Raw genomic sequence first — 26,279 nt, 5'->3', positions numbered from 1 at the left:
ATTTATAATAGCAAAAAATAGAATACTACAAGCTAAACATCCACCACTAAACAAATTATGATACAGTCATAGAATGGAATACTATATACCTATTAAAAAGAATGAAATATATCTGAATGTCCTGGCATGGAAAGTGCTGCAAAATATATTGTTTAATTAAAAAAGAAGTTACAAAAAATAAGTATAGTAATAATTTTGTTTTAATAAAAAATGCACAGAAGTGTGTATGTATAAATGAGTCTATATGTACTAAGAATACTATTTTGAAAACAGTAAACATAGTCCTTATTTCCTCTATAAATCATATTCCCCTACAGTCCTATCATCTTATGGCTCCAAGGAAAGGAGTTCAAATGCTGCATCCACATGGGGAATGATATGACCTGACCATACAGAAAGGGGAAAAACTAGAGAAAGCCCTACATCTTCTAGAGATGGAGCAAAGTGGTCAGAACTCAACGGGTGAGAAGAAGTAAATCTAGACAAACATGACTAGATCTGAGAACACTAAGGCTCATAGTAGACATATAGAAATAGCATTGGCAGAAAGAGGGATCTAGCAAGGTAGACATAATCAACACTGTGCACAATGTACAGAAGAGCCAGAGGTTCCCACCTGCTCAGGGGAGCAAGGACACGCTGGAAGGACTTAAGAAATGGCAGGGGCTTTGAGCCAGAATGCAGCAGCCACAGGACCAGAGACTGTGGTGGAGTCCAAGCTCAGCAACAGCAGATGCTAACACATACCAAAGACCAGGTGGGACTAGTTCTATCGCTGATGGTTTATTGAGAACATAGGTTGACACACACAGGGAAAAGCAAAGGACACCTCAGCTAGAAACAAGCAAGAACTCAGAGGACAGCATGTGTATCTTGCCTCCATCACCTCCCAACCCCCAGATGCACTTCTCCCATCACATGAGACAAGTTGGCTTTCCTCCACACCCAGATGCCTCTGGAGGAGGAGCCAGGAGTAGAGAGAAATATTGGAAGTCTGAGTTAACCTGAAATGGGCGTAACTGGAAGAAACTGAGCCAACATAGATTGTCAAACAGATGTTCCAACCACAGCATCCATTGCTACCCATGCATAGAAGCTATACATTTTTGGCATAATATGAATTACAGACTATTACATTTACACCAAATTACAGTGAAATTTGAAACTCATTTTGAAGACTCAATGAACATGACTTAGTGATAGTTTGGATATTAAAGTGTAAGAGAAAGGAAGAAGTTATTTATGGCCCACAGATACCTAGTTTGCTTGCTGAACAGGAGATAATACCATTAACCAAGATCTAAATATAGAATAGAGAACACTTGAGATAGGAATAATAGGAAAAAAAATTAACCAATCTAATTTTGAATCTGTCGAATTTAAGGGTCTTTGGCACATCCTGGTAAATGTTTCAGGAGGCAGCTGGAAATTCTGACTCAGAAAAAGGTTTTGGAAGTCCATCATCAGGAACAGATAGAATTCTTGTGCTTCTGTAGCCAACCCTCTGTAAATTTTTTTGTTTTGTGAGACAGAATGTGGCTCTGTTGCCCAGACTGGAGTACAGTGGCAAACCCAGCTTACTGCAGCCTCAAACTCTTGGGCTCAAGCCATTCTCCCACCTCAGCCTCCCAAGTACCTTGGACTACAGACACACACCACCACACCTGGCTAATTTATTTTATTTTATTATAGAGATAGGGTCTCACTTTGTTGCCCAGGCTGGTCTTGAACTCCTGGACTCCAGGGATCCTCCTGTCTCGACTTCCCAAAGTGCTGGGATTACAGACTTGAGCTACCATGCCCAACCCAACTCTCTGTAATTAAGCTCTAACTGGGTGGTAATCTCATCCCAATTACAAACTCTAAGAAGGTAAAAAAAAAAAAAAAAAAGTGTGTCTTATAGATCCCCAATTCCCATCAGATTGTGCTGAGCATAGGCTAAGGCCCTGTGGATATGCAAGATTGAGCTATTAAACACTTGCTTTCTTGGTGGGTGGTAAACAGTGAGTACAGGTGGTATTTTTGGAATAAAAAGGATCTCAGGTTGGCAGAGATAGTTGCTCCTTTTATGTGCCTTCCCTTAAGATGGTGAGGTGCTTGTGCTGTGGAAAACAATGCCTGTAGATCTTGGAAGGTGTGCAGATATGAACCAAAGGCTCCCTTGAAATCAGAGGTCTGAAATTATAGCCTAACACCCCCCAACAAATGAGTCATTCACAGCTCTTTATGCAGTTCCTTCCACTCACACAAGTAAATAGAAGCAAAATGCTTCTAGTTTGTCTTAGTCAATATATTGTGAACATGTTAAAGGCATAATCTATAAATATCCTAGAGATTCATCTTAACCCACTCCACAATAGAGTGAAAGGCTACTAGGTGTAGAGTCTATCTTGGATCACTGTTTATTTAAAACATTTCAGAAAGCAATAGACAGAAGAAAAGTTCACAGAGTAGGTTCAGAAATAAAATATAAATGGGGCTCAAAGCAATACACTCACACACTCCTTTTAATTTAGTTACACAGAACTCTTTGCCTTTCTCCCAAAACTCTTATTCCCAAACATATGCTGTTTCCTCTGCCTGAAAGACCATTAGGTTTCTTTTTTCACTGGAAAACTCCAACTCATTCTTCAAGACCTAGCTCAAAGTTCCTCCCTTCTGAGAAGAGTTCGCTAGGCAGGGTTGGTGACACAGTGCTTCAATATAGGGGTTTTTTACATTCCATTGTTTCGGCCAGGCATGGGGGCTTGCGCCTGTAATCTCAGTACTTTGGGAAGCCGAGACAGGTGAATTGCTTGAGCTTAGGAGTTCAAGACCAGCCTGGCCAACATGGCAAAAACCTGTTCTCAAAAAATAAAAAATAAAAAAAATATATATATATACACATATATATATATACAAAAATGGGCCAGGGGCAGTGATACGTGCCTTTAGTCCCAGGTACTTAGGAGACTGAAGTGGGAGGATGGCTTCAGCCCAGGAGGCAGAGGTTGCAGTGAGCCAAGATTGTGCCACTGCATTCTAGCCTGGGCAATAGAGTGAGGCCCTGTCTCAAAAAAATAAAAAAATTTCCCCTACTAGACTTTGAACTCAAGGCTAGAGCTATAGGGAAGGGAGACCATTAGGACAAATATCTAATGCATGCAGGGCTTAAAACCTAGATGATGGTGGCTGGGTGCAGTGGCTAATGCCTGTAATCCCAACACTTTGGGAGGCCAAGGCGGGCGGATCATGAGGTCAGGAGATCGAGACCATCCTGGCCAACATGGTGAAACCTCATCTCTACTAAAAATGCAAAAAATTAGCCAGGTGTGGTGGCACGCGCCTGTAGTCCCAGCTACTCGGGAGACTGAGGCAGGAGAATCACTTGAATCTGGGAGATGGAGGTTGCAGTGAGCCAAGATCGTGCCACTGCACTCCACTCCAGCCTGGTGACAGAGCAAGACTCTATCTCAAAAAAAAAAAAAAAAAACCTAGATGATAGGTTGATAGGTGGTACACCAAACCACCATAGCACATGTGTATCTATGTAACAAACCTGCACATTCTGCACATGTATCCCAGAACTTAAAGTAAAATAAAATAACAAAAATTATAGGCCAGGCGCAGTGGCTCACGGCTGTAATCCCAGCAGTTTGGGAGGCCGAGGCAGGCGGATTACCTGAGGTCAGGAGTTTGAGACCAGCCTGACCAATGTGGTGAAACCCTGTCTCTACTAAAAATACAAAAAAATTAGCTGGGTGTGATGGCAGGTGCCTATAATCCCAGTTACGTGGGAGACTGAGGCACAAGAATCACCTGAATCCGGGAGGTGGAAGTTGCAGTGAGCCAAGACCATGCCATTACACTCCAGCCTGGGCAACAAGAACAAAACACCATCTCAGGAAATAAATTAAAAAAAATAAATAAATAAAATTATAAAAAACTAATAAAGGAAAAAAAAAGACTAGAACTATATAATTCATTATTTTTTAAACCCAGAACCTAAGTACACATGAACTAAGGTAACTTAGGTTCTGGGTTAAGTTCACATGTACTAAGTAAAAAAATTACTACACATTGTTAGCAGAAGATGCTCAGTAATTTGAATTATGCCTCTGGTCCTCTACTGCAGGTCTGTAGTCTGATGCCTTGGAATCAACTTACACAGAAACGAAAGAGTGAATTCAGGTATGAGTTATACAGCTCATTGACTGTAACCTCTCTCTTTCTCACCCTGGAAAATATAAAACACTGTGCAATAAACACCATATGCAAATGTTTGGCAGATGTAATTATAATACTAAAGTTTCTAGAGAAGCGTCTCTGATATTCCTTCATTAATTTTCTGAGTATTTGGAGACAATAAAAGGTGGAAGGTATTTTTGGCTTTATCTGACAACATTGCCATAATGCATTTTGACATTTTTAAATGTATTTGAAGCTGATGAAATGGAAATTTTGGATTTTGGCAGTAGAGAAAGAACTTGAATTTCAGCCAGTGGATTCCCAAGATAAGTATTAGTGATTTATATTGAGAATGTAACGGAATACAGGGTTAGCTGCTAGCAGCTCAAAAGCCAAACTTGAGAGACAAGGGTTGGTGGGAGGAAAAGCAGGTTTGTTTGGAAAGCCAGCAAAACCAAGAAGATGGTGAACTAGCATTCTAAAGTATCATCTTAATCAGTACCAATTTCAGGTTCTTTTTATGTTAAGGGCAGGGGAAGTCAAGGGGGTTGGGATCAAGAGGTAACCAATAAACACAGACATCTGGGTGCCAGCCAGGGTCCAGGGAGGTTGGGAACTTCACTGTCTTTGGTCAGGTCACAATGCTCCTATAAATCTTTAAGAAAACATAGTTCATTGTTTACATATTTCTCTTTTAATCCCAGAGTTAGCCCTTAAAACTACATTATTGCTATTTTTGTATATTATCTCAGTGTTCTAAAATTATCCTTGCCTATGTGCAGGAATGGATAAATGCCACTTAAACAATACTGGAGTTAGTTATGGCAGTTTTTTGCTGTTTCACTGTTACAATTCTCCACTGTCAAAGACTCATTCCACAATCTTGTGAGATTAGGGACACTGGGACATTTTCTCTCAACTGGCTACTTCCAACTGATATTCAGGTCCTTGTAACAAAATGGGCTGGGCACAGTAGCTCACACTTATAATCCCAGCACTTTGGTAGGCTGAGGCAAGAGAACTGTTGAGTCCAGGAGTTTGAGACCAGCCTGGACATCATAATAAAGCCTTGTTTCTACAAAAAATTTAAAAATTACCCAGGCATGGTGGCACATGCCAGTGGTCCCAGCTACTTGGGAGGCTGAGGTGAGAGAATTGCTTGAGCCCACAAGTTCTACACTGTAGTAAGCTGTGATTGTGCCACTTCACTCTATCCTGGGCAATAGAGTGAGACTCTGCCTCAAAAAAAGAAAAGAAAAGAAATCAGACATTCAAAAACAATTTCAAGGTCCCCTCATTGACTTCACTGTCAGAGGGTTAAAACGTCTTTACAAGGCTGGGCATGGTGGCTTACACCTGTAATCCCAGCACTTTGGGAGGCTAAGGCAGGTGAATCACTTGAGGTCAGGAGTTCCAGACCAGCCTGGCCAACATGGCAAAACCCCATCTCTACTAAAAATACAAAAATTAACCAGACATGGTGGCAGGGACCTGTAATCCTACCTACTCAGGAGGCTGAGGCAGAAGAATTGCTTGAACTCAGGAGGTGGAGGTTGCAGTGAGCTGAGATTGCGCCACTACACTCCAGTCTTTGTGACAACAATAACAACAAAAAGTCTTTACAGTGGCTACACAGGTTATAGTTCATTACAATGTCATGTTAGACCAACCATACTCAACCATAATGTCATGTATGATTGCATTTTAATCAACTGAGAGGTGACTTGCAAGTAATCTATTACAAATAATAAAATACCAACATTTATGTATGATATTTTATACATAAATTACTGTATACCCAAGATAGGCCCTATCAATATATTATTATTATTATTCCTTGGAATTTGTTATTTTTTCCAAATTAGAGATGAAAAGTTATAGTTACAGATAATTCTGTAGGAAAAGATGTAAACTGCCACCTACCCTGTCTATAACGTGGTCCATAGTTAGGAAGTAGCACTAGCTTCGATGGAGATTATGAATTATTTAAGTGCTTCATTACTCCACAATTTAAGGTGAAGAGATTTTTCAAAATGTAAGTATACTCATAAGGGTAAGTTACATCTATGAATGTTAATATGTATGTTAAGACAGAAAACAGTAAGTACCTCGAAATTCTAGAATGCCTATTAATGAAAATAATGGCATGAAGAAATAAATTTCTTTAGCCAGTAGTCTTAACCTAATTCCATGTTTCTGTTATTTTGGGATTAGAAGGAGAATGATCTTGAGGGAGGGATGTCTAAACTTAGTTAAAGATAAGAGCTGTGAACTCAGAAAACTTGTGTTTTTTGTGGTTGGTTTTTTGGGGGGTTTGTTTTGTTTTGTTTAGACAGGGTCTCACTCTGTCGCCCAGGCTGGGAGTACAATGGTGCAATCTCGGGTCACTAAACCTCCACCTCCTGAGCTCAATCAATCCTCCTACCTCAGGCTCCCCAGTAGCTGGGAGTACAGGCACTGCCACTATGCCTAATTTTTTTTTTTTTTTTTTTTTTTTTGAGTGGGAGTCTCGCTCTGTCACCCAGGCTGGAGTGCAGTGGCGTGATCTCGGCTCACTGCAAGCTCTGCCTCCCAGGTTCACGCCATTCTCCTGCCTCAGCCTCCCGAGTAGCTGGGACTACAGGCGCCCACCACCACGCCCAGCTAATTTTTTTGTATTTTTTAGTAGAGATGGGGTTTCACCGTGTTAGCCAGGATGGTCTCGATCTCCTGACCTCATGATCCGCCCGTCTTGGCCTCCCAAAGTGCTGGGATTGCCTGATTAATATTTTTTTAATATTTTTGTGGAGACCAGATCTTATGATATTGCCCAGTCTGGTCTCAAACTCGCAGGCTCAAGTGATCCTCCAGCCTCATTCTCCCAAACTGCTGGGATTATGGGTGTGACCCACCACACCCAGCCAAGAGCAGCCAACTCTTAAAATTTTCTCCTTCTTTCCCAAGAGGAGGAGAACTTGTGGCTGTGCCTTAGACATTATAAATAAATGTAAGTGAAAATTTCGTAGTTATTTATAGAGATACTTGATAGTTTTGTACCTCTCTAAATATTTTCCATTCTCCGGGGCTGAAAAAAAAAGAAAAAAGATTTGATTTCCAGGGAAATGGTGTTGAAGGGGAATTTTATCTGTATTTTCATTACCAATATTCTGAAATTATTCATGCAATGTAAAAAAATTCAAGGATCACAGTTGTTATTTTAGAAATGTTCCCTCCTCACCTATTGTGTGTCTTGCCCTTTGGCCTCTTTCATTTTTCTTGTCTTTTCTGACTTAATGTTGCTACTCTCGTCATCATTTATCCCTTTCCTTTTGATCCATCCCATAAATTACCCCCTGCCCTTGGTCTGAATTTGACATCACCAAGACCAGGTTATGCCTCTCCACTCTTCATTTTCATTCACTTTGCTTTCCTGTGCTTCTCTTTGCCCTCTAAATCCTGTACCTTCTACAGAATCCTTGAGGTCAACACTGAGATTCAAGTGGCAAGAGATAATGAGTTTTAAATGTCAAATGTTCTGTGAAAAAGAAAACTTTAAAGATGTATTTTGACTTAAACTCTTTTTTCCTTGATATATTTCTACTGTCATAAGAAGTTATGATTTCAAAGAGCTAGAGATCTATTTTCATCCATGAAAGATGTCTCATCCTACACAAAGGTCACCAAGCTTTAGGAAACATTGGGAGATGAAAACATACGCTTTTGAGAACATAATAAATACATTCTATTGAAAACAAATTTTTCTATACTTTTCCATAATTTTTAATTGTTTATGATTACTACTTAATACTTACTGAGGTTTCAGCTGAAATTTTACCGTAGAACAGCCAGTTTCCTTTCATACTAAAAAAGCAAGGGTTTATCAACCACTTACTATATACTTGTCATTGCTCAAAGCATTGGGAGATACAGAAAAATAAATATATAATCTCAGAGGTCTCAGTCAAATAAGAAAAGCAAATCTATAAATATGTAAGCAGCACAGTGTAATAATACATGCGTACTCCAATATTTGCCAAAACAATGATGGAACCATGGTGTTAGGAGATGCAGAGGTAGATTAGACATGGATCCTGCCCTTAATGAATTTACAGTCTAGTGAAGAAGAAAAGATAGGTATATGACAAATAAAACAGATTAGAAAATGAAACCTTGTTAAATTTTCTTAAAGGGGCTATGAAATTTTGGAAAAGGAAACTTTTATTTACAACTATGGGAAATCAGAGAAGATTTCATAGAGATAATATGGAAGCTGGACCTTGAAGACATAGCAGTGGGAACTCTATTGTTTCCACTCAGTATTGCTGTGAACCTAAAACTGCACTAAAAAATAAAATTTAGCATGGAGCACAGTGGCTCAAGACTGTAATTCCAGCACTTTGGGAAGCCGAGGCAGACAGATCACTTGAGGTCAGGAGTTCGAGACCAACCTGGCCAAAGCAGATTATTTAATCTCTCCCTTTTTCCACTCACAGGAGCAGCTTCTATTGGATTGATACACACTGAAGAAGTTTGCCTGGGCTCCGCCCCAAAGAACTGCAGTCAGCTTTCACAATTCAGTTGGTCACAGTTGGGTGCCATATTGGACACTCCTCAGCCCACCTACCGCTCTGGGTGAGGGAACTGGGGAAGAAATCTTTTGTAGAACTTTCCTGGAGGTACAGAATTTCTGGTTCTCCTGATAATAGTTAGGCTCAACCAGTTTTTAGGGCATCTTCATAAGGCATATGCATGGCATGGGAAATGGGATACGGAGACCTCCTTTGAGACACTATTCATACTACAGCTTGCTAATCAGGGTGCTGAAATATACTGGTAAACAGCAAATGGATTACAGGCATGCTGAGAGATACTAATCTCCTTGGCACCCACAGCAACTAGGCTGGCTTGACCCCAAGAGAGTCACCCCCAGCCTTAAGCAGCCTTCTTTGAGGATCTTCAGAGAGTTAAAGGAGCATGAGCATCTGGGCTGGAAGCAGGGGCTCAAACCTATAATCCCAGTACTTTGGGAGGTCAAGGCAGGAACTTGAGGCCAGAAATTCCAAACCAGCCTGAGCAACATAGCGAGACCTCCATCTCTACAAAAAAAAAATTTTTTTTAATTAGCCAGGTGTGGTGGCACATGCCTATGCTCCTAGCTACTGGGGAGGCTGAGGCAGGAGGATCACTTGAGCCCAGGAGTTTGAGGTTGAAGTGAGTTGTGATTGCACCAGTGCACCCCATCGATTACTTGGATATTGACTTTAGGAGCCAGCTGTCTACATTATTTCAAAATAATAATAGAGCTACATTTTAAAGAATGTGCCTGCCTTTTTAGAGTGGTCACTTAGAACACACCAATACCAATGAGCATATAGACATATTTAATATATGCAACAACAAAGATTCAACTACTGTCTGCCCAGTGCTTGCCATTAGCCTTTTTGCCATCTTCCACCCTAATCTTGCTGGCAGGAATGCTCTTAGGAACCTGTTACATAACTCTTCCTGCAGCTCCATGAATCCCTTGTTCCAGGAGTTTGGATGGGGACTCCTGACAGGCACTGGACAGCCAGCAATTTAAATATCTGTCATCACATAAGTCAGATACACCTCCCTATTTGCTATTAATGGTTTCTAAGTGACCATCCCAACAATGCAAGCGCCTTCTGCAAAATTTTGCTTTATTCTTATATTGAAATACCTGGTATGGAAAAGTTTTATAGAAATCACATTATCATAAGAAATTTCAGTATTACAATTATAAGGAGAAGATAAGGAAAGGCTGTTATTTCCAATATAATTCAAGTGTTATAATTATTTTAAATAATTGTGAAGACTGATTTAAATTTTGTTATATATTTGTGGGAAGATAATCTATTGTTGAACATAAAAATATTGAAGAGACTATTATTTAAAAGTCTTAATCAGAAATTACATAAAGCCATTCAACTATAACACCTAATATTAAAAACTTACAGTCATAAAAGCAACTTTAAGGCCTCATTAAAAATTATGAAAATAGAGCTTCCAGATAGCTGAATACATGGAGGTTCCTGGAGGGTGGTACACCCAGGGACGGTATGGAAGCTCCATTCCCCTTACCCCATATCTTACCCTATGCATTTCTTTGTCTGCATCCTTTGTAATATCCTTTATAATAAACTGGCAATTTTTTTTTATTTAAAATAGAGAGAGAGAGAGCCAGGTGCAGTGTCTCATACCTGTAGCCACAATGCCCGGCCAGTAAATGTTTTTTACAAGGAAGCCAAAAACCTAGAAAGAGACGTTTACTTTATTGATATTGTCTGCAATGAAATTCCAGAGCACTACGACAAAGAATCTGAGGATCCTAAACATTTCAAGTCAGAGAAGACAGGATGGGGACAGTTAAGGGCAGGCTGAATAGATAGACATCAGCCCATCATGTGCTTCTACAAGCTGGAGACCGCCAGTGAGGTTGGAGGTCTGGAGGCTTCAGACCAAAGTAGGACAATTTGTACGCAAGCCAGTCAAAGACAACATAGGCTTTTGCATGGGTTGATGAATGGTATGTGGTAATGGATGATGTTCAGGAATACGAAAAAACATGCCTGAGCAAACTAACATAAAAAGTTTGCAATCAACATTCCTCGCCTGCAAATGACATAGTGAGTCATGCCCAAACAAGTACATGACAATTGATGAAGTTTGATAATTTGAACGAGCCATTCAGGAAGCCACCAAGAGGAAAATTGGCATTGTCCCATCTGCAATTTCTAGCTCAAGCATTCCCCGACTGCCTTCTTCTGGCAGCAGTCCCCTTCTAGTGCTTCATCACTCCGTCACCCCTCGTTCCACAGATGTACCTGAATTGCTGTCAGGTCCCAAATATTGGCCCCGGAAAAAGTCTGCCCCAGTAACGCTCATGCTTCCAGACCCTGAGAAAAAAAGCCACCCTGAATGTACTTGGCACATACTCTTCAGATAAACCATGTCAGCCCAAATCAGAGTTACTTCATATGGATATCTCATGGGGTTTTATATTTTCATTTTGGCTTGTTTTTTTTTTTTTAAAAAAAAAAAAAAGTCTGATATAGAAAAAGATGCTTTGTCACACAAACATGTTCCTTCAACCTCTGAGTGTGCATATGATTAAGTAATTTTACATATGATTCCCTAAGTATGCCACACAGCATCACATAAGATGTCAGCTGTAAGATTTGCAAGGGACAGAAGGAATCTTCTGTGGTCATAGCAGTAAGCCTGGGAGGAAGCCTTGTTATTGGGCATTTGATGAGGTTTGCAAGCACTCCAAGCATAAATAAGAGGCCGAGCACGGTGGCTCACGCCTGTAATCCCAGCACTTTGGGAGGCTGAGGTGGGCGGATCACCTGAGGTCAGGAGTTCGAGGCCAGCCTGACCAACATGGAGAAACCCATCTCTACTAAAAATACAAAATTAGCCAGGCTTGGTGATGCAGGCCTGTAATCCTGGCTACTTGGAAGGGTGAGGCAGGAGAATCACTTGAACCCGGGAGGTGGAGGTTGTGGTGAGCTGAGATCGTACCATTGCACTCCAGCCTGGGCAACAAGAGTGAAACTCCATCTCAAAAAAAAAAAAGAATCAATAAATGAAAACTTTGCACCACTTTGTTACAAGGTGTGGTAAAACATAGTAAAGGTGGCTGGGCACGGTGGCTCACACCTGTAATCCCAGCACTTTGGGAGGCCAAGGTGAGTAGATCACTTGAGGCCAGGAGTTCAAGACCAGCCTGGGCAAAATGGCAAAATCCTGTCTCTGCTAAAAAAAAAAAATACAAAAATTAACCAGGTGCAGTGGTACACATTTGTAATCCCAGCTACTCAGGTGGCTGAACCCTGGAAAGCGGAGGTTGTAGTGAGCCAAGATCACACCACAGTACCCCAGCCTGGGCAACAGAGTGAGACTCTGTCTCAAAAAAAAAAAAAAAAAAAAAAAAAAAAAAAAGTAAAGTCAATTTCCACTCATCAAACCTGAAATTCTCCAAAATACTCTCAGGCATAATATACTTAATTGTTAAATTTTGAACTACTGATCATCAATATTTGAATGCCAATAGTTATTAAGGTTGTTAATGTTGTTAAGTGTGACTCCGGATTTGGGGCCTAATTAACTCTTTAAACTTTTAAAAATTTTAATTATCAATCTTTAGAGGTTCCAAGTGCAATTAATGGTAACTTATTTATGCTTTCCACAGAATTTAATAAAGATTCCACTTAGAATAAAAAAACAAGATAGTGCACAAAAGGATTTGGTTAGAAATTGAATTGATTTATGGCAATGAACTGCTTCCTGCTCTATATCAAGAAATGATTCATTTGGCTGAGGATGCACTTCCCTGCAAAGGGGAAACCAATATTGTGCAGTGGAGATGCCTAGGTTTTGAAGACCAACAGATTGAGCTCAATTCTAGCTCAAAAATTTGCTACCTGTATAACCTTGGTCAGCAGCTCCAAATGTCAATTTTATTAATTGTGACTTACCTTTTATTTAATCAATAAAAAATGCTTAAGGGGCACCTTCTCTGTACTGGGTATTATTCCAACTGCTGTAAATTCAGCAATAAAAGATCCCTGTCCATCACAGGATTTATTTTTTAATCCTTTTTTTTTTTTTTTAAATTGAGACAGAGTATCACTCTGTTTGTTACCCAGGCTGGAGTGCAGAGGTGTGATCTCGGCTCACTGCAACCTCTGCCTCCCAAGTTCAAACAATTCTCCTTCCTCAGCTTCCCAAGTAGCTGGGATTACAGGTGCACACCACTACACCCGGCTAATTTTTGTATTTTTAGTAGAGATGGGGTTTCACCATGTTGGCCAAGCTGGTCTCGAACTCCTGACCTCAAGTGATCCACCCGCCTTGGTCCTTGATACAAAGTAAGTGCCCAGAAATGTGAATTTTTTCCTATTTCTCCAATATACTACTTTTTCAAAATTCATAAACATCTCAAAGCAAAAAAAAAATCCACTTGTTTCTGTCTTTTAATAAATAAAATAAAAATTATGAAAATATTTTATTGGTTTTCTATTTAATATGTCCCCCACTGCTGTGGAATTTCTCTTCTCTTCATAATCATTTAATATAAACAATAGTGAATTGTTCCCCTGGCTTCATATAGACACCCTAAATCTCCTTCAGTTTACCCCAGTGTGTGGTACAAATATCATTTTGGGGCCAGGAGAAGTGGCTCACTCCTGTAATCCCAGCACTTTGGGAGGCCAAGGTGGGCGGATCACCTGAGGTCAACTGTTCTAGACCAGCCTGGTCAACATGGCGAAACCCCATCTCTACTAAAAAAAAAAAAATACAAAAATTAGCTGGGCATGGCAGTGCACATCTGTAATCCCAGCTATTTGGGAGGCTGAGGCATGAGAATCACTTGAACTCGGGAGGCAGAGGTTTCAGTGAGCCGAGATCGTGCCACCACACTCCAGCCTGGGCAACAGATCAAGACTTGGTCTCCAAAAAAAAAAAAAAAAAATCACTTTAGTGTGTGTGCCATGACATGGAAAAGCTTAAGAGACACTGATTTATACTGATACACATTGACCATGAGATTTGCAGAAAATATGCAAATGAGGAACATTTGCTAGAGTATGGCTATCTTTATCAGTGCATTCCCTGGAAAGGCTAGCCTTCTCTTGTAACTATTTGGAAATGAAACAGAAATCCTGAGATTTATAGAGTAACCTTGATTCTTCAATTCTTTCTTCTCCCAATTCCTAAGTAACATGTTCTCATCTAATTCCTTTCGATTTTTCAGATCTTGCCAGTAAGCTAAATTGATGGATTATCTGCTTATCTTATATCCAGTATTCAACTATGTATCCTGGGAAGAATACGGAAAAAAAAAAAATGGTACCACAGACACTTAGACTTTGAACCAACCTTAACCACAAGAGTTAAGGAATGGGGGTCGCCGGGCGCGGTGGCTCACGCTTGTAATCCCAGCACTTTGGGAAGCCGAGGCGGGCGGATCACGAGGTCAAGCGATCGAGACCACGGTGAAACCCCGTCTCTACTAAAAATACAAAAAATTAGCCGGGCGTGGTGGCGGGCGCCTGTAGTCCCAGCTACTCGGAGAGGCTGAGGCAGGAGAATGGCGTGAACCCGGGAGGCGGAGCTTGCAGTGAGCCGAGATTGCGCCACTGCACTCCAGCCTGGGCGACAGAGCAAGACTCCGTCTCAAAAAAAAAAAGGAATGGGGGTCCCAGAAGGGAGGTTGGAAATGGTCTAAAATGGAAAAGGACACATACAAAGAGGTGTATGAGAAGCAACTTTACACAAAAGATGAGGGCAATGCAGCCCCAGAGTAAACTGACTCACTGTAAGATAGCAACTTAAAATGCAGCTCACAGCATATGAAATGTCTCCAGTTGAATCCGAAGGACTAAAGCCCAGGACAAAGCAAACAGAGAAGCCTCGGATCTCGGCCTATGTAATTTTCTGTGACTCCAAGATCAAGTAAATAAATAATGGGCAATAACCGACTTCGTTTGGAGCCATTTAAAATGATTGCCTCCTTCAGCAGTGGCGTAGGACACCCAGCACACAGATAGGACCTGACAGGCAGGCGGTCAGGAGATGGCACTGAGCGTGAAGCTACTGGTAGGAAGGTATCTGGGAAAGAAAAAGCACTTGCCTGAAATCCCCAAAGCTTTCTCCATTAATGCCTGTTTTAAAATGCCCAGAGCATTTCTGTGAACTATTAAGGGGAGGCAGAGTTACCTAATGAGGCTGTTAAATTCATTAGTTGTGTGCTTGATCTATGTCTGCTTCAAATGTGCATTGGAACAAGGCCTAGGATGTTAAGTCTGTCAGAGGTCATAATCAATAGCAATGTGGTCACTTGGTCCTGAGCCATAGTGAAAGGTTGAAGTCTCCTCCTAAACCCTTTCTTTGAAAATGCAAATGGTTAATTACTGTCATTTGCATCTGCAGCTATGCAAGCTATGATAATGATGTGCTATAATGAAACCTATGCCTCCGGCTATAAGCTGATGACCTGAGGGGCTGAGGGAAGATTCCCTCCACCTGTGTACAGGGATTTCCGATTCTAAAGCATGTTAGAAAATTTGGGGAATTGTTCATAACTTAGGGCAAGCTCCTAACGGTAGATAAGTTATGTTGGATCTTACTTTCATAACTTCCAGGAATTTTACATGCCAGAGTTTGTTAATCTCCATGTTGTCAAACACTCACAGAATTTATTTGGGTCAAATACTGTTTAATCATGATTGGACACTAATTTATAAGGCTCTATCAAAATATGTGCATCAAGGACACCTTGATTCAAGTCTATTTTTTTCTATTAGACAAAAAAAAAAACTCTGCTCTTTCTATACAGACAATGATATCCTTAATATTCTTTTTCTCTTTTTTTTTTTTTTTTTGTGATGGAGTCTCACTCTGTCACACAGGCTGGAGTGCAATGGTGCAATCTTGGCTCACTGCAACCTCCTCCTCCCAGGTTCGAGGATTCTCCTGCCTCAGCCTCCTGAGTAGCTGGGATTACAGGCAGGCACCACCATGCCCGGCTAATTTTTAGATTTTTAGTAGAGATGGGGGTTTCACTATGTTGGCCAGGCTGGTCTCGAACTCCTGACCTTAACTGATCCGCCCACCTCAGCCTCCCAAAGTGCTGGGATTACAGGCATGAGCCACCACGCCTGGCCAATATTCTCAATATTCTTTAAGTACGGTTGTCATAATTTTCTCAAATCTTGGGCTCTCAAGTTGCATATTTATTAATCACTTCTTAGGAATGGAGCTTTCTTTGTGCTAATGCATCCTTAAATAATCAGTTGTATATTGTACAAAGCAAGCAACTTCATAACAAGCTTAAAAATAATAGGGTGTGTTAAAAAAAGTGAAAAAAAACTATTAATCGTTTAGGGTGTGTTGAAAAAAAGTGAAAAAATCTATCAATCTATCAATCCAAAACAATGTTACTCATCTTGATATTTCAAAATATTAATTTTTCACTTATCATCCGGAAATGTGGGAGTTAGATAGCCTTCTCTTAGCCATTTTGACTATTTTGTTAGGCAAATTTTATAATTGTTTCATCAGTTGCAACTTTGTGTATTGCATTAGTCACAGTAAGACTTTGGAAAGGGGCCAGGCAGGCCGAGGCCGGTGGATCGCTTGAGCCCAAGAGTTCGAGACAGCCTGGGCAAAATGGTGAAACCTCGTCCCTACCAAAAATATAAAAATTAGCCAGTCTATAAATAAGTAAATAAATAGATTAAAATTTTAGGCCAGGCATGGTGGCTAACACCTGTAATCCCAGGACTATGGGAAGCTGAGGCGGGAGGATCACTTGAGGCCAGGATTTGAGACCACCCTGGCCAACATGGCAAAACCCCAACTCTACTAAAATTACAAAAATAAGACAGGCGTGGTGGCAGATGCCTATAATCCCAGCTATTCAGGAGGCTGAGGCAGGAGAATTGCTTGAACCCGGGAGGCAGAGGCAGTGAGCTGAGATCACGCCACTGCACTCCTGCCTGGACAACAAAGCAAGACTCTGTCTCAAAAAAAAAAAAAAAAAAAAAAAAAAAGACTTTGGAAGAATTTGAAGGTGAAACAACACACTGGGATTTTTGTTATTGTTGGAAGTGGAAGAGATGGTTGCTCATTTTTATTTCATTTTAACCCTTAAAAGATTTTTTTAAGACTCCTAAATTTCATTATTTCTCTTCTCTCATTCCATGTGTCCTTTCCTTCACCTTTATTGTTTTCTTATCATTGCGGCTCTCTTCTTATATCCTTACCATAATCATAATAAAAGCTACCATATAGTGAATGGCTAATATAACCCAGTTACTTTATGCAGAAAAGCCATTTATCTAACTTTTTTTTTTTTTTTTGAGATGAAGTCTCACTCTGTTGCCCAGGCTGGAGTGCAGTGGCGCGATCGCAGCTCTCTGCAACATCTGCCTCCTGCGATTCTCCTGCCTCAGCTTCCTGAATAGCTGGGATTACAGGCACATGCCACCATGCCCAGCTAACTTTTGTATTTTTAGTAGAGACAGGGTTTCACCAGGTTGGCCAGGATGGTCATAAACTCCTGACCTCAGGTGATCTGCCTGTCTTGGCCTCCCAAAGTGCTGGAATTACAGGCGTGAGCCACTGCGCTCAGCCTTATCTAAACTTTTAATACAAATGTTGACAAGCAGAAGTTAAGTAACGTGATCAAGACATTCAGGATTTGAATGCAGATCATTTTTACTATGAAGCCTAGATTCTCTCTACTTCTACTGTTTTTCTTTTTTGTTTTTTTAGAGACAGGATCACTCTATGTGGCCCAGGCTGGAGCACAGTGGTGCAATCATAGCTCACTATAGCCTTGAGCTCCTGGGCTCAAGGGATCCTCCTGCCTCAGCCTCCCAAGTAGCTGGGACTACAGGAGTGCCACCATGCCCGGCTATACTATTTTTCTTTTTATTGCTCTCAACTCAGACCCAATACAACTTACTTCATGTGTATGTTTTGGTAAAATGGTTTGCATAAGAGTGATTAGGGGTTGGAAACCTTGGAATAATGGTGAAGAAAGGAGAAAAAATAACTCTGACCTCCCTCCCAAGCCTTTGTTGTCATACCTTTTTATGCTCTTTAGTGTTATACCCTTGAGTCATGCTTTCTCCTAACATATATGAACATTTTTATACCCATATTTTCAGTTTACAAATAACTTTTGAATGTGTCATCTAACACAGTTCACCTCAGTTGATGAAAAGAAAAAAACTTACACAAAAAATGGTTTGTTACAAATTGAAATTTTGTAATAAATGTTTAATAAATAAGATTTTCTTCTATCCTGGTAGGATTGCCAGATTCAGCAAATAAAAATACACGACACCACATTAAATTTTAATTTCAGACAAATAATAAATCATTTGTTTAGTATAAATATATCCATACAATGATTGGAACATATATATACCAAAAAATTGTCATTTATCTGAAATTCAAATTTAACTGGGAATTCTACGTTTTATCTGACAAACTTTTTATTTTATTTTAAATAAAGACAGGGTCTCACTCTGTCACCCAGGCTGGAGCACAGTGGCGCAGTAACAGCACTGCAACCTTGACCTCCAGGGCTCAAGTGATGCTCCTGCCTCAGCCTCCCAAGTAGCTAGGATTATAGGCACACACCACCATGCCCAGCCCTGGTAACTCTATTAGTAAAGAGTAACCTAAAATTTCTCTTCTACACAGGCTTTCTAGCAAGTAATTATTTCAGTAGAAAACACTAGCAGGGCTCCGTTTTTAAGCAAAATCTGGATAAATAATTTAGTAAAGCAAAGATTTCCTCTATAAAACAATTAACTGTGAGCTAAAGTATCTTTTCGCATGTTTGTATTTAGGTGTAATACGTTTCTCGAAGTAGTCTACACCTTTAAAACTATAATTTTAAAAAAATAAAATAAAAGCATAATTTTAAAATAGGAAGAAAGAATCACTCTTGTTTGAGTTTGCTTCAGATTTAACCAACATAGAAACACATTTATAAAACTATTTCAGCAGCAAAAGAATTATGAACTTCAGTTATCATAAAGATGAAGACAAAATATTAAAGCAAATGAGGAAGAAAAACTGCCTTTCACAGACATCATTTTAATCAACTGGAATGATTGAGTCCATTATATTTTGTTCTGTAAATATAACATATTAAGATCTTCCTCTGTGCTTGGCAAAAGGTATAAGATTTATATAAGGTAAGCTTAAGACTACTGAAGACAGGGGATTCAGAAATTGTGATACTGCATGTCAGGGAGATGACTAGATAGGATGAGTCTTAAAAAATCCATGACTAGAACCAGCAATCCCATTACTGGGCATATACCCAAAGGAATATAAATCATTCTACTATAAAGATACATGCACATGTATGTTCATTGCAACACTATTGACAATAGCAAAGACATGGAATCAACCTAAATGTCCATCAGTGACAGATTGGATAAATAAAATGTTCATATACACTGTGAGACACTATCTAGCCATAAAAAAAGAATGAGATCATGTCCTTTGCAGGAACATGGATGGAGCTGGAGGCCATCATCCTTAGCGAAGTAATAAAGGAACAGAAAACCAAATACTACATGTTCTCACTTATATGTGGTAGCTAATGATGAGAACACATGGACACAAAGGGGAATAACAACACTGGGAGCTACTTGAGGGTGGGAGGAGGGAGAGGATCAGAAAAGATAACTATTGGGTACTAGCTTTAGTACCTGGGTGACGGAATAATCTATACATCAAACCACCGTGAGCCAAGCTTACCTGTATCACCAACCTGCATAGGTACTCCTGAACCTAAAATAAAAGCTTAATAAAAGAAAAAAAAAAGAAATCCACAGATGTACAGAGTTTGAAATACTCAACACAGAACTGAGGGATGATTTCAGTCACCCTTCAAAATGTCTCTGACATCTATCTCCATCAATTCCTTCTCCGTTACTATTGTCAGAAAAACAGCTTTCTATGTGACACAGTGCTGAGTAAGCCCAGTGTTTGTCAGGGTCTCATATTCAGAGTAAAAGTTGCTCTCATTGAAACTATTACCACCAAAATCTTATAAGCAGAACCGACCTGGAGAAGGAAAAACTGAGGTCACATTCACCTCAGACCTATGCTGTGTTTAGAAAAAGATATGAGGGGGGATGATCTCCCAACCCATCCTTGGGAAAGTGCAGCTGCCTCCAGTGTATAAACATGGGCCATTCACCTCCCTTTGTGACTTATAGGATGAGTGTTCTCATAAATAATACATGCAGGAGGCTGCAACTGTATTATTTTGATGTTAAATGTCATCAGTATTCTTTCCAAATTATCACCGTGGTGATTTTATTTTCCCAGAATGTGCTTGTTTAGAGAGGCTAGTCTATAATTGTTTGCACTTGTTTAGGACGTGAGGATCATGACTGACCAACACAAACAACCAAAGGGCAGGTCATTCATTCGAGATAAAACCAGACTAGGGAAACAACTCACAATATTTAGGATTCGGCTATCTTCTCCATGTAACAGTGTGACACAGAGGAGCTCTTGTTACACCATAGCAGCTCTCAGGGATCTAAAATCTGTGGCTATTTAGGATTGACTTAATTATTTGAATAAGACTAAAAAATAAAATTTCTCTTTTCTTCTTTAATTGTCACTCTTTTTTTAATTATTGGACATTTCAGTCTGCCTGCTTATGACTCAGTGAGAATAGACAATTGTCAAACCAACAAAAAAGTACATAGCACTTACCATGAACTTGGCAACATGCTACATCCTATGAGGAATTAAAAGACAAATGAGGTACAGTTGTCCTCATGGAGCTTACAATATAGCAGGGATTTAGACTGCAAAAGCAGAACTTACTATAAGTATAGAATGTGGTAAGTGCACAGGGAGAGAAGCAAAGTGTTATGAGGACACACAGAAAAAAAAAGTTTAATTTAGGTTTTCCAGAAGATATATCTTCTAAGTCTTAAGAAGTAGGTAGGATTTCTGATGGCAAATTTGGGAGAAAAACAAAAATTCCAAACGTGTATTGGTTCAAAAGCATAGCCGTAATTTATGGTACATCATAGTCACAAAACTGTTGGATGTAGGATGGCTGAAACAGGACATAATGGATAAGTTTGAGGATATAGTATAAATAATAGATTGCCCGTTGTAGTGGACTTTTAGTTTGCTTTTGTTTTCCTTTGTTGTTTTAGTTGTTTTTTGGGGGGTTTTTTGTTTGTTTGTTTGTTTGAGACAAAGTCTCGCTCTGTTGCCCTGGCTGGAGTGCAGTGGTGCAATCTCGACTCACTGCAACCTCTGCCTCCTAGGTTCAAACAATTCTCCTGCCTCAGCCTCCCAAGTAGCTGGGATGACAGCTGTGGGCCACCACACCCAGCTAATTTTTGTATTTTTAGTAGAGACGGGGTTTCTCCATGTTGGCCAGGCTGGTCTTGAACTCCTGACCTCAAGTGATCCGCCTGCCTCGGCCTCCCAAAGTGCTGGGATTACAGGCATGGGCCACCACACCCGGCATCCTTGTTTATTTTTTGCATAACCAGTATCTGTTTCCAGCATCCATTTTCCTTGCTCTGGCAACAGCTCCTGACTTTTCCTTTAGGAAACCTCCCCAGTAATCAGTCATTGTTCCAGTAGGGCTAAAGAGAGTGTAGAATAGGAAGAAAAAATCTAAGAAGCAGCTTCAATACATTTGTATTAGTCCATTTTCACACTGCTGATAAAGACATACCCGAGACTGGGCAATTTACAAAAGATAGATGTTTACTGGACTCACAGTTCCACATGGCTTGGGGGGGCCTCACGATCATGGTGGAAGGTGGAAGGTAAAAGGCACGTCTTGCATGGCCGCAGAGAAGAGAAGAGAACTTGGGCAGGAAAACTCCCTCTTATCATGAGAACAGCCCAGGAAAGACCTGCCCCCATGATTCAATAACCTCCCACCAGGTCCTTCCCACAACACCTGGGAATTCAAGATGAGATTTGGGTGAGGACACAGCCAAACCATATCAACACTCCAGCATTTAATAATTGTATGAAAGAAGGTGAACCCACAAAAGAAACAGGGAACAGGTAGCAAAAGAGGTGGGAGTAAGATTAGAAGAGTTTGTATCATGAAGAACAAAGCTAGAAATGTTTCTAGAAGGAAGGATGGTCAGTAGTGTCACAGTTATGGAGAGGCCAAATATAATGTTGACTGAAATATATCCATTAAATTTATTGACAGGAAGGTCATTGATGACCTGAGAGAGAAACAAAGAGAGAGGTGTTTCTGAAGAGTTCTAAGGCTGAAAGCTGGAATGAAGTGGGTTGACATGTAAGTAGCAGGTGGGAAAATGGAGGCTGCCAGGATGGACAGTTCTTTCAACTTTTTTAACTTTTATTTTAGCTTCAGGGCACATATGCAGGTTTGTGATGTAGGTAAACTCATGTCATGGGGGTTAGATGTACAGATTATTTCATCACCTGGGTACTAAGCCTAGTACCCAATAGCTATCTTTTCTGCTCCTCTCCCTCCTCCTACCCTTCACCCTCAAGTAGGCCTCAGTGTCTGCTTTCCCCCCTTTGTGTCCATGTGTTCTCATCATTTAGCTCCCACCTATAAGCAAGAATATGCAGTATTTGGTTTTCTGTTCCTGTGTTACTTAGTTGCAGAGGACATGATCTCATTCTTTTTAATGGCTGCATAGTATTCCATGGTGTGTATGTCCCACATATTCTTTATTGAGTCTTCCATTGGTGGACATTTAGATGGAGTCTATGTCTTTGCTATTGTAAATAGTGCTGTATTGAACATACATATGCATATGTCTTTATGATAGAACAATTTATATCCCTTTGGGTATATACTCAGTAATAGGATTGCTGGATCAAATGGCAGTACTGTTTTTTAGCTCTTTAAGGAATTACCACACTGCTTTCCACAATGGTTGAACTAATTTGCACTCCCCCCAATAAGCATTCCCTTTTCTCTGCAAACTTACCAGCATCTGTTGTTTTTTAACTTTTTAATAGTAGCCATTCTGTCGATGTGAGATGATATATCATTGTGGTTTTGATTTGCATTTCTGTAATGATTAGTGATATTGATCTTTCTTTCATATGCTTGTTGGCTGCGTATATGTCTTCTTTTGAAAATTGTCTGTTCATGTCCTTTGCCCACTTTTTAATGGGATTGTTTGTTTTTTTCTTGTAAATTTGTTTAAGTTCTTTATAGATGCTGGATATTAGACCTTCTTCAGATGCATAGTTTGCAAATATTTTCTCCCATTTTGCAGGTTGTCTGTTTACTCTGTTGACAGCTTATTTTGCTATGCAGAAACTCCTTAGTTTACTTAGATCCATTTGTCAGTTTTTGCTTCTGTCATATTGCATTTGGTGTCTTCATCATGAAATCTTTGCCAGTTCCTATGTCCAGAATGATATTGCCTATGTTGTCTTCTACAGTTTTTATAGTTCGGGGGTAAGTCTTAAAGACATGTAAGTCTGTAATCCATCTTGAGTTGCTTTTTTTATATGGTGTAAGGAGGGGGTCCAGTTTCAATCTTCTGCATGTGGCTAGCCAGTTTTCCCAGCAACATTTATTGAATAGGGAGTTCTTTCCCCATTGTTTGTTTTTGCCAATTTTGTCAAAGATCAGATAATTGTAGGTGTGCAGCCTTATTTCTGGGCTCTCTATTCTGTTCCATTGGTCTGTTTTTGTACCAGTACCATGTTGTTTTGGTTACTATAGCCCTGTAGTATAGTTTGAAGTCAGGGAGTGTGACTTCAACACCCCACTGACAGTATTAGACAGATCATCAAGGCAGAAAATTAACAAAGATATTCAGGACACACTGGACCAGATGGATAAGTTAGATATCTACAGAACTCTACACCCAAAAACAACAGAATATACATTCTTCTTATCTGCACGTGGCACATACTCTAAAATTGACCAGGTAATCGGACATAAAACAATCCTCATCAAATGCAAAAGAACAGAAATCACAAGAACCACTCTCTTGAACTGCAGTGCAATAAAAATAGAATTTAAGACTAAGAAAATCACCCCAAATCATACAATTACATAGAAATTAAACAATTGGCTCCTGAATGACTTTCGAATAAATAATGAAATTAAGGAAGAAATCAAGAAATTCTTTGAAATTAATGAGAACAAAGATAAAACCTACCAGAAACTCTGGGACATGGCTACAGCAGTGTTAAGAGGGAAATTTATTACTGTAAATGCCCACATAAAAAAGTTAGAAAGGCCGGGCGCGGTGGCTCATGCCTGTAATCCCAGCACTTTGGGAGGCCGAGGGGGTTGGATCACGAGGTCAAGAGATCGAGGCCATCCTGGCTAACACAGTGAAACCCCATCTCTACTAAAACTACAAAAAATTAGCCGGGCTTGGTGGCTGGCGCCTGTAGTCCCAGCTACTCAGGAGGCTGAGGCAGGAGAATGGCGTGAACCAGGTAGGCGGAGCTTGCAGTGAGCTGAGATGGCGCCACTGCACTCCAGCCTGGGCGACAGAGTGAGACTCCATCTCAAAGTTAGAAAGACCTCAAATTAATAATCTAACCTAACATCACAACTAAAAGAACTAGAGAAACAACAGCAAACCAACCCCAAAGCCAGCAGAGGACAAGAAATAACCAAAATCGGAGCTGAACTGAAGGAGATTGAGACACACAAAAACCATTTAAAAGATCAAAGAATCCAGGGGCTGGGTTTTTAAAAAAAAGTTAATAAGATAGACCACTAGCTATACTAACAAAGAAGAAAAGAGAGAAGATCCAAATAAACACAATCAGAAGTGACAAAGGGGATATTACCACTGACCCCACAGAAATATAAACAAGCATCAGAGACTACTGTGAACACCCCTATGCACAAAGACTAGAAAATCTAGAAGAAATGGATAAATTCCTGGATATATACGCCTTCCCAAAACTGAACCAGGAAAAAATTGAATCCCTGAATAGACTAATAATGAGATCCAAAATTGAATCAGTAATAAATAGCACCTACCAATGAAAAAGAGCCCAGGACCAGATGAATTCACAGCCAGATTCTACCAGATGTACAGATGTACAAAGGAGAGCTGGTGCCATTCCTACTGAAATCATTCTAAAAAATTGAGAAGAAGGGACTCCTCCCCAGCTCACTCTATGAGGCCAGCAATATCCTGACACCAACACCTGGAAGAAACACAACAAAAAGGCCGGGCGTAGTGGCTCACACCTGTAATTCCAGCACTTTGGAAGACCGAGGAGGGAGGATCACTTGAGGTCAAGAATTCAAGACCAACCTAGCCAACATGGTGATACCCTGTCCCTACTAAAAAATAAAAAAATTAGGCTGGGCATGGTGGCTCACGCCACTAATCCTAACACTTTGGGAGGCTGAGGCGGGTGGGCTGCCTGAGCTCAGGAGTTTGAGACCAGCTTGGGCAACATGGTGAAACCCTGTCCCTACTAAAATACAAAAAAAAAAAATTAGCCGAGTGTGGCAGCATGCACCTGTAGTCCCAGATACTCAGGAGGCTGAGGCAGGAGAATCACTTGAACCCAGGAGGCGGAGATTGCAGTGAGCTGAGATTATGCCACTGCACTCCAGCCTGGTGACAGAGCAAGACTCCATCTCAAAAAAAAATATAGAGAGATATATAGGTATATATACACAAAAATTAGCCAGGCGTGGTAGCATGCTCCTATAATCCCAGCTACTCAGGAGGCTGAGGCAGGAGAATCACTTGAACCCCATAGGCGAAGGTTGCAGTGAGCTGAGATCATGCCACTGTACTCCAGCCTGGGAGACAGAGCAAGACTCTGTCTCAAAAAGAAAAAAAAAGAAAGAAACACAACAGAAAAAGAAAACTTCAGGCTAATATCCTTGATGAACATTGATGCAAAAATCTTCAACAAAATGCTAGCAAACAAAATCCAGTAGTAAATCAAAAGCTAATCCACCATGATCAAGTAGGCTTTATCCCTGGGATGCAAGGTTGGTTCAACGTATGCAAATCAATAAACATAGTTGCTCACATGAAGAACTAAAGACAAAAACCACATTTATCTCAATAGATGCAGAAAAGGTTTTTGATAAAATTCAACATCCCTTCATGTTAAAAACTCAACAAACTAGCTACTGAAGGAACACACCTCAAAATAATAACAGCCAGCTTCCTTCCTTCCTTCCTTCCTTCCTTCCTTCCTTCCTTCCTTCCTTCCTTCCTTCCTTCCTTCCTTCCCTCCCTCCCTCCCTCCTTTCTTTCTTTCTTTCTTTCCCTCCCTCTGGGGCCCACGCTGCAATCTACTCGGCTCGCTGCTGCCCGCGCCGCGGACTGCCTGGGACTGCCGGCATGCTCCTTTCGCTGCAGGCACGCATTCGCCATGTTGGCCACGCTGGTCGCCAGCTCCTAGCGCCGAGTACTCTGCCCGCCTCCGCCTCCCGAGGTGCTGGGACTGCAGACGGAGTCGCGCTCACCCGGTGCTCGGTGTTGCCCGGGCTGGAGTGCGGTGGCGTGGTCTGGCCTCGCGGCAGCCTCCGCCTCCCAGCCGCCTGCCTTGGCCTACCAGGGTGCTGGGATTGCAGCCCCTGC

The 26,279-nt window shown here is 40.6% G+C and overlaps 1 pseudogene; it reads left to right on the top strand.

The window, feature by feature from the left end:
* Positions 1-434: 434 nt before the first annotated feature.
* LOC129458227 (cytoplasmic phosphatidylinositol transfer protein 1-like) lies at positions 435-13,950 on the top strand (annotated as a pseudogene).
* Positions 13,951-26,279: the final 12,329 nt, after the last annotated feature.

This window comes from Symphalangus syndactylus, chromosome 19 (assembly GCF_028878055.3).
Source record: "Symphalangus syndactylus isolate Jambi chromosome 19, NHGRI_mSymSyn1-v2.1_pri, whole genome shotgun sequence".
NCBI classification, from domain to species: domain Eukaryota; kingdom Metazoa; phylum Chordata; class Mammalia; order Primates; family Hylobatidae; genus Symphalangus; species Symphalangus syndactylus.
Note: the sequence above shows the minus strand (reverse complement) of the source record. Positions and strands in the feature narration are given on the sequence as shown.